The sequence below is a fragment of the Triticum aestivum genome, chromosome 4B (genome assembly GCF_018294505.1).
Source record: "Triticum aestivum cultivar Chinese Spring chromosome 4B, IWGSC CS RefSeq v2.1, whole genome shotgun sequence".
Classification (NCBI taxonomy): domain Eukaryota; kingdom Viridiplantae; phylum Streptophyta; class Magnoliopsida; order Poales; family Poaceae; genus Triticum; species Triticum aestivum.
The window spans coordinates 117,648,678-117,658,460 of record NC_057804.1 but is presented as its reverse complement, the minus strand read 5'-3'; positions in this window follow the sequence as shown (position 1 = coordinate 117,658,460).

Genomic DNA, 9,783 nt, shown 5'->3' with positions numbered 1-9,783 from the left:
TGACCACATCACAAACTGAATGATCATCCTCGAGATCATCTCAACATCATCATCGGCATACTGTCAAACTGTTACCGATCACATCATAAACATATTAATCATCTATAAGTCATTCTGTCATGTGAGTGTTGATCGAACGGTGTGACCTAGTATGAACTATGCCCATGACCGAGGACGCAGCTATCCATAGATTTAACACACACACTCTACAGAGGTTAGCAAACTGTACCCACATCACGGAACCCATGGCCTCTCACTCCCATCTTTGTGGACCAACGGCGTTCCGACAAAACCGATCTATTTCTCATGACACTCTCCCCGGCCACTCCGATCAACTCCCCTCTGGGCTAGGTCCTGGGTGGCCCCGATGTCAACCAATGACATCCAACGACCACCATCGTGGCAAAACATAAACGGGGACAAGAGATCTCAACACCAACTACGGGCACACAAGGCTTATGTCTGCCTACCTGATCAAGGTAGTGCGCGCCGATAACCTTCCCTCGTTGGAGGCACCAGCGAGAGACATGTCAATAGACCGCATTAGGGCCTTCCCATAAAGGCAAATGTGGTTGCACTGGAAAAGATCGGTTCGGTGCCACCTGACTAACCTAGTGACGTAATTTATCACCAAAGCATATCTGCGATAACTGATACTCTGATATCATCTATCAACCTGTAATCCAAGTCATAGCAATATCCAACAAATAATCCAAAGCATACTATCATCATAACCTAATACTTCGAGGGTAGCATATCAACTAAGATCATGACAAATCCAAGAATGACAATACTACTAATCCAAGAACAAGCTATTCAGCTAAGATCCACATGCAAGCATCATCTCCGAAATCATACTCCAAAACATAGCATCAACTATCATCATGATAAAAACTAATACTAGCCACTAATAATCGAAAGTCAACATGATGTCCAAAGTAATACTCCAAAATATAATACCAGATACCAACATGAAAATTATCATAATATAAGCCACAAATAATCCAATGGCAACATGTCATCCAAAACAACTCCGAAAAATGCCATGAAGAAATCATATGTAGCTAATGCAATCTTTTAAAAGAGTTCAAATAAATAAACCATGTCACTTCATTGCAGTCATGCAAGTGTAGGGTGTGGCTTGCCTGGGAGGGTTGGAATCACTGGAAAGAATTGCGAGAAGCTCGCGGAAAGAATCACCAAAAATGGTCCCTCTCGAAGGGAGCTAAATAATGGCAGGGGCAAAATGGTCATTTTTAGAATGTCAAAACATGGTGAGAATGATTCCATCGGAACGGGCTTGACGAAACAAAGAAGTGGGCTTTGGAATCACCTCATTTGGAGTTGTGAGCAAAAATATATAAAGGTTTTTCTGCTAGGGACCTATCTGTAATAAAATCATCACAAATAGGCCCTCACCTGAAAAACCGAACACGTCTTTTCAGGAAATACGTTTCGCAGAGAGGAAAACAATTCTGACCCGAAGAAGAGGAAAACACGCTTTCGGTGGATGAAAGCGTACAGGGGTGAAACCCGTGTCCACTTATCCACGTCAGCATGGCGGGGCCGGCCATCTGGGTCACTTACAGGCGGGTCCCACCACGTCTTCTCTCTCCTCCTGCGCCTCCTTCTTCTAACTCGCGATGGGGAAGCAGGGGAGGGTAGCGGCTGGAGGAAATATGCCCTAGAGGCAATAATAAAGTTATTATTTATTTCCTTATATCATGATAAATGTTTATTATTCATGCTAGAATTGTATTAACCGGAAACATAATACATGTGTGAATACATAGACAAACAAAATGTCACTAGTATGCCTCTACTTGACTAGCTCGTTAATCAAAGATGGTTGAGTTTCCAAGCCATATACATCAGTTGTCATTTGATTAACGGGATCACATCATTAGGAGAATGATGTGATTGACTTGACCCATTCCGTTAGCTTAGCACTTGATCATTTAGTATGTTGCTATTGCTTTCTTCATGACTTATACATGTTCCTATGACTATGAGATTATGCAACTCCCGTTTACCAGAGGAACACTTTGTGTGCTACCAAACGTCACAACATAACTGGGTGATTATAAAGGAGCTCTACAGGTGTCTCCGAAGGTACATGTTGAGTTGGCGTATTTAGAGATTAGGATTTGCCACTCCGATTGTCGAAGAGGTATCTCTGGGCCCTCTCGATAATGCACATCACTATAACCCTTGCAAGCAATGTGACTAATGAGTTAGTTGCGGGATGATGCATTACATAACGAGTAAAGAGACTTGCCAGTAACGAGATTGAAGTAGGTATTGAGATACCGACGATTGAATCTCGGGCAAGTAACATACCGATGACAAAGGGAACAACGTATGTTGTTATGCGGTTTGACTGATAAAGATCTCCGTAGAATATGTAGGAGCCAATATGGGTATCCAGGTTCCACTATTGGTTATTGACCGGAGACGTGTCTCGGTCATGTCTACATAGTTCTCGAACCCGTAGGGTCCGCACGCTTAAAGTTCGGTGACGATCGGTATTATGAGTTTTTGTGTTTTGATGTACCAAAGGTAGTTCGGAGTCCCGGATATGATAACGGACATGATGAGGAGTCTCGAAATGGTCGAGACGTAAAGATCGATATATTGGATGACTATGTTCGGACACCAGAATAGTTTCGGGTGGTTTCGGGCATATACCGAAGTACCGGAGGGTTACCGGAACCCCCTGGGGGGTTAATGGGCCTCATGGGCCCTAAGTGGAGAAGAGGAGGGGCGGCCAGGGCAGGCCGCGCGCCCCCTCCCCCTCTAGTCCGAATAGGACAAGGAGGGGGGCAGCGCCCACCCTTTCCTTCCTCTCCTCTCTCCCTTCCTTCCCCTCTCCTACTTGGACTAGGAAAGGAGGGAGTAGGACTCCTCCCTGGCGCGCCTCCTCCTGGCCGTCCACCCCCTCCCCCTTGATCCTTTATATACGGGGGCAGGGGGACACCTCTAGACACAATAATTGATCTCTTAGCCGTGTGCGGTGCCCCCCTCCACCATATTCCACCTCGATAATATCGTAGCGGTGCTTAGGCGAAGCCCTGCGTCGGTAGCATCATCAACACCATCATCACACCGTCGTGCTGACGGAACTCTCCCGCAAAGCTCTACTGGATCAGAGTTCATGGGACGTCATCGAGCTGAACGTGTGCTGAACTCGGAGGTGCCGTACATTTGGTACTTGATCGGTTGGATCGTGAAGACGTACGACTACATCAACCGCGTTGTGCTAACGCTTCCGCTTTCGGTCTACGAGGGTACGTGGACAACACTCTCCCCTCTCGTTGCTATGCATCACCATGATCTTGCGTGTGCGTAGGAATTTTTTTGAAATTACTACGTTCCCCATCAGTGGCATCCGAGCCTGGTTTTACGCGTAGATGTTATATGCACAAGTAGAACACAAGTGAGTTGTGGGCGATAGAAGTCATACTGCTTACCAGCATGCCATACTTTGGTTCGGCGGTATTGTTGGATGAAGCGGCCCGGACTGACATTACGCGTACGCTTACGCGAGACTGGTTCTACCGACGTGCTTTGCACATAGGTGACTGGCAGGTGTCAGTTTATCCAACTTTAGCTGAACCGAGTGTGGCTACGCCCGGTCCTTGAGAACGTTAAAACAGCACTAACTTGACGAACTATCGTTGTGGTTTTGATGCGTAGGTAAGAACGGTTCTTGCTCAGCCCTTAGCAACCACGTAAAACTTGCAACAACAAAGTAGAGGACGCCTAACTTGTTTTTGCAGGGCATGTTGTGATGTGATATGGTCAAGACATGATGATATATTTTATTGTATGAGACGATCATGTTTTGTAACCAAGTTATTGGCAACTGGCAGGAGCAATATGGTTGTCGCTTTATTGTATGCAATGCAATCGCCCTGTAATTGCTTTACTTTATCACTAAGCGGTAGCGATAGTCGTAGAAGCAATAGGTGGCGAAATGACAACGATGCTATGATGGATATCAAGGTGTCGCGCCGGTGACGATGGTGATCATGATGGTGCTTCGGAGATGGTGATCACAAGCACAAGATGATGATGGCCATATCATATCACTTATATTGATTGCATGTGATGTTTATCCTTTATGCATCTTATTTTGCTTTGATTGACGGTAGCATTATAAGATGATCTCTCACTAAATTTCAAGGTATAAGTGTTCTCCCTGTGTATGCTCCATTGCAAAAGTTCTTCATGCTGAGACACCACGTGATGATCGGGTGTGATAGGCTCTACGTTCAAATACAACGGGTGCAAAACAGTTGCACACGCGGAATACTCAGGTTAAACTTGATGAGCCTAGCATATACAGATATGGCCTCGGAACACTGAGACCGAAAGGTCGAGCATGAATCATATAGTAGATATGATCAACATAGTGATGTTCACCATTGAAAACTACTCCATCTCACGTGATGATCGGACATGGTTTAGTTGATTTGGATCACGTGATCACTTAGATGATTAGAGGGATGTCTATATAAGTGGGAGTTCTTAAGTAATATGATTAATTGAACTTTAATTTATCATGAACTTAGTACCTGATAGTATTTTGCTTGTCTATGTTTGTTGTAGATAGATGGCTCGTGCTGTTGTTCTGTTGAATTTTAATGCGTTCCTTGAGAAAGCTAAGTTGAAAGATGATGGTAGCAATTACACGGACTGGGTCCGTAACTTGAGGATTATCCTCATTGCTGCACAGAAGAATTACGTCCTGGAAGCACCGCTAGGTGCCAGGCCTGCTGCAGATGCAACTGAAGACATTAGGAACGTCTGGCAGAGCAAAGCTGATGACTACTTGATAGTTCAGTGTGTCATGTTTTACGGCTTAGAAGCGGGACTTCAACGACGTTTTGAACGTCATGGAGCATATGAGATGTTCCAGGAGTTGAAGTTAATATTTCAAGCAAATGCCCGGATTGAGAGATATGGAGTCTCCAATAAGTTCTATAGCTGCAAGATGGAGGAGAATAGTTCTGTCAGTGAACATATACTCAAAATGTCTGGGTATAATAATCACTTGATTCAACTGGGAGTTAATCTTCCTGATGATAGTGTCATTGATAGAATTCTTCAATCACTGCCACCAAGCTACAAGAGCTTCGTGATGAACTATAATATGCAAGGGATGAACAAGACTATTCCCGAGCTATTCGCAATGCTAAAGGATGCGGAGGTAGAAATCAAAAAGGAGCATCAAGTGTTGATGTTCAACAAGACCACCAGTTTCAAGAAAAAGGGTAAAGGGAAGAACAAGGGGAACTTCAAGAAGAATGGCAAACAAGTTGCTGCTCAAGAGAAGAAACCCAAGTCTGGACCTAAGCATGAGACTGAGTGCTGCTACTGCAAACAGACTGGTCACTGGAAGCGGAACTGCCCCAAGTATTTGGCGGATAAGAAGGATGGCAAGGTGAACAAAGGTATATGTGATATACATGTTATTGATGTGTACCTTACTAATGCTCGCAGTAGCACCTGGGTATTTGATACTGGTTCTGTTGCTAATATTTGCAACTCGAAATAGGGACTACAAATTAAGCGAAGATTGGCTAAGGACGAGGTGACGATGCGCGTAGGAAATGGTTCCAAAGTCGATGTGATTGCAGTCGGCACGCTACCTCTACATCTACCTTCGGGATTAATTTTAGACCTAAATAATTGTTATTTGGTGCCAGCGTTAAGCATGACATGAACATTATATCTGGATCTTGTTTGATGTGAGACAGTTATTCATTTAAATCAGAGAATAATGGTTGTTCTATTTATATGAGTAATATCTTTTATGGTCATGCACCCTTGAAGAGTGGTCTATTTTTATTGAATCTCGATATTAGTGATACACATATTCATAATTTTGAAGCCAAAATATGCAGAGTTGATAATGATAGTGCAACTTATTTGTGGCACTGCTGTTTGGGTCATATTGGTGTAAAGCGCATGAAGAAACTCCATACTGATGGACTTATGGAATCACTTGATTATAAATCACTTGGTACTTGCGGACCGTGCCTCAAGGGCAAGATGACTAAAACGCCGTTCTCCGGAACTATGGAGCGAGCAACAAATTTATTGGAAATCATACATACTAATGTATGTGGTCCAATGAACATTGAGGCTCGCGACGGGTATCGTTATTTTCTCACCTTCACAGATGATTTGAGCAGATATGGGTATATCTACTTAATGAAACATAAGTCTGAAACATTTGAAAAGTTCAAAGAATTTCAGAGTGAAGTGGAAAATCATCATAACAAGAAAATAAAGTTTCTACGATCTGATCATGGAGGAGAATATTTGAGTTACAAGTTTGGTCTACATTGGAAACAATACGGAATAGTTTCGCACTCACGCCACCTGGAACACCACAACGTAATGGTGTGTCCGAACATTGTAATCGTACTTTACTAGATATGGTGCGATCTATGATGTCTCTTACTGATTTACCGCTATCGTTTTGGGGTTATGCTTTAGAGACGGCTGCATTCACGTTAAATCGGGCACCATCAAAATCCGTTGAGACGACGCCTTATGAACTGTGGTTTGGCAAGAAACCAAAGTTGTCGTTTCTTAAAGTTTGGGGCTACGATGCTTATGTGAAAAAACTTCAACCTGATAAGCTCGAACCCAAATCGGAGAAATGTGTCTTCATAGGATACCCAAAGGAGACTATTTGGTACACCTTCTATCACAGATCTGAAGGCAAGATTTTTGTTGCTAAATTTGGATCCTTTCTAGAGAAGGAGTTTCTCTCGAAAGAAATGAGTGGGAGGAAAGTAGAACTTGATGAGGTAACTGTACCTGCTCCCTTATTGGAAAGTAGTTCATCACAAAAACCGGTTCCTATGAAGACTACACCAATTAGTGAGGAAGCTAATGATATTGATCATGAAACTTCAGATCAAGTTACTACCGAACCTCGTAGGTTAACCAGAGTAAGATCCACACCAGAGTGGTACGGTAATCCTATTCTGGAGGTCATGTTACTTGACCATGGTGAACCTACGAACTATGAGGAAGCGATGATGAGCCCAGATTCCACAAAATGGCTTGAGGCCATGAAATCTGAGATGGGGTCCATGTATGAGAACAAAGTATGGGCTTTGGTTGACTTCCCGATGATCGGCAAGCCATCGAAAATAAATGGATCTTCAAGAAGAAGACTGACGCTGATGGTAATGTTACTGTCTACAAAGCTCGACTTGTTGCGAAAGGTTTTCGACAAGTTCAAGGGGTTGACTACGATGAGACTTTCTCACCCGTAGAGATGCTTAAGTCTGTTCGAATCATGTTAGCAATTGCCGCATTTTATGATTATGAAATATGGCAAATGGATGTCAAAACTGCATTCCTGAATGGATTTCTAGAAGAAGAGTTGTATATGATGCAACCTGAAGGTTTTGTCGATCCAAAAGGTGCTAACAAAGTGTGCAAGCTCCAACGATCCATTTATGGACTGGTGCAAGCATCTCGGAGTTGGAATAAACGTTTTGATAGTGTGATCAAAGCATATGATTTTATACAGACTTTTGGAGAAGCCTGTATTTACAAGAAAGTGAGTGGGAGCTCTGTAGCATTTCTGATATTATATGTAGACGACATATTGTTGATTGGAAATGATATAGAATTTCTGGATAGCATAAAAGGATACTTGAATAAAAGTTTTTCAATGAAAGACCTCGGCGAAGCTGCTTATATATTGGGCATCAAGATCTATAGAGATAGATCAAGACGCTTAATTGGACTTTCACAAAGCACATACCTTGATAAAGTTTTGAAAAAGTTCAAAATGGATCAAGCAAAGAAAGGGTCTTGCCTGTATTACAAGGTGTGAAGTTGAGTCAGACTCAATGCCCGACCACCGCAGAAGATAGAGAGAAAATGAAAGATGTTCCCTATGCTTCAGCCATAGGCTCTATCATGTATGCAATGTTGTGTACCAGACTTGATGTATGCTTAGCAATAAGCTTAGCAGGGAGGTACCAAAGTAATCCAGGAGTGGATCACTGGACAGCGGTCAAGAATATCCTGAAATGCCTGAAAAGGACTAAGGATATGTTTCTCGTTTATGGAGGTGACAAAGAGCTAGTCGTAAATGGTTAAGTCGATGCAAGCTTTGACACTGATCCGGATGATTCTAAATCGCAAACCGGACACGTGTTTATATTGGACGATGGAGCTGTCAGTTGGTGCAGTTCTAAACAAAGCGTCGTGGCGGGATCACTATGTGAAGCGGAGTACATAGCTGCTTCGGAAGCAGCAAACGAAGGAGTCTGGATGAAGGAGTTCATATCTGATCTAGGTGTCGTACCTAGTGCATCGGGTCCAATGAAAATCTTTTGTGACAATACTGGTGCAATTGCCTTGGCAAAGGAATCCAGATTTCACAAAGAACCAAGCACATCCAGAGACGCTTCAATTCCATCCGGGACTAAGTCCAGGAGGGAGACATAGAGATTTGCAAGATACATACGGATCTGAATGTTGCAGACCCATTGACTAAGCCTCTTCCACGAGCAAAACATGATCAGCACCAAGGCTCCATGGGTGTTAGAATCATTACTGTGTAATCTAGATTATTGACTCTAGTGCAAGTGGGAGACTGAAGGAAATATGCCCTAGAGGCAATAATAAAGTTATTATTTATTTCCTTATATCATGATAAATGTTTATTATTCATGCTAGAATTGTATTAACCGGAAACATAATACATGTGTGAATACATAGAGAAAGATAGTGTCACTAGTATGCCTCTACTTGACTAGCTCGTTAATCAAAGATGGTTGAGTTTCCAAGCCATAGACATGAGTTGTCATTTGATTAATGAGATCACATCATTAGGAGAATGATGTGATTGACTTGGCCCATTCTGTTAGCTTAGCACTTGATCATTTAGTATGTTGCTATTGCTTTCTTCATGACTTATACATGTTCCTATGACTATGAGATTATGCAACTCCCATTTACCGGAGGAACACTTTGTGTGCTACCAAACGTCACAACGTAACTGGGTGATTATAAAGGAGCTCTACAGGTGTCTCCGAAGGTACATGTTGAGTGGGCGTATTTCGAGATTAGGATTTATCACTCCGATTATCGAAGAGGTATCTTCGGGCCCTCTCGGTAATGCACATCACTATAAGCCTTGCAAGCAATGTGACTAATGAGTTAGTTGCAGGATGATGCATTACATAACGAGTAAAGAGACTTTCCGGTAACGAGATTGAACTAGGTAATGAGATACCGACGATCGAATCTCGGGCAAGTAACATACCGATGACAAAGGGAACAACGTATGTTGTTATGCAGTTTGACCGATAAAGATCTTCATAGAATATGTAGGAGACAATATGGGCATCCAGGTTCCGCTATTGGTTATTGACTGGAGACGTGTCTCGGTCATGTCTACATAGTTCTCGAACCCGAAGGGTCCGCATGCTTAAAGTTCGGTGACGATCGGTATTATGAGTTTTTGTGTTTTGATGTACTGAAGGTAGTTCAGAGTCCCGGATATGATCACAGACACGACGAGGAGTCTTGAAATGGTCGAGACGTAAAGATCGATATATTGGATGACTATGTTCGGACACCGGAATAGTTTCGGGTGGTTTCGGGCATATACCGGAGTACCGGGGGGTTACTGGAACCCCCCGGGGGATTAATGGCCCTCATGGGCCCTAAGTGGAGAAGAGGAGGGGCGGCCAGGGCAGGCCATGCTCCCCCTCCCCCTCTAGTCCGAATAGGACAAGG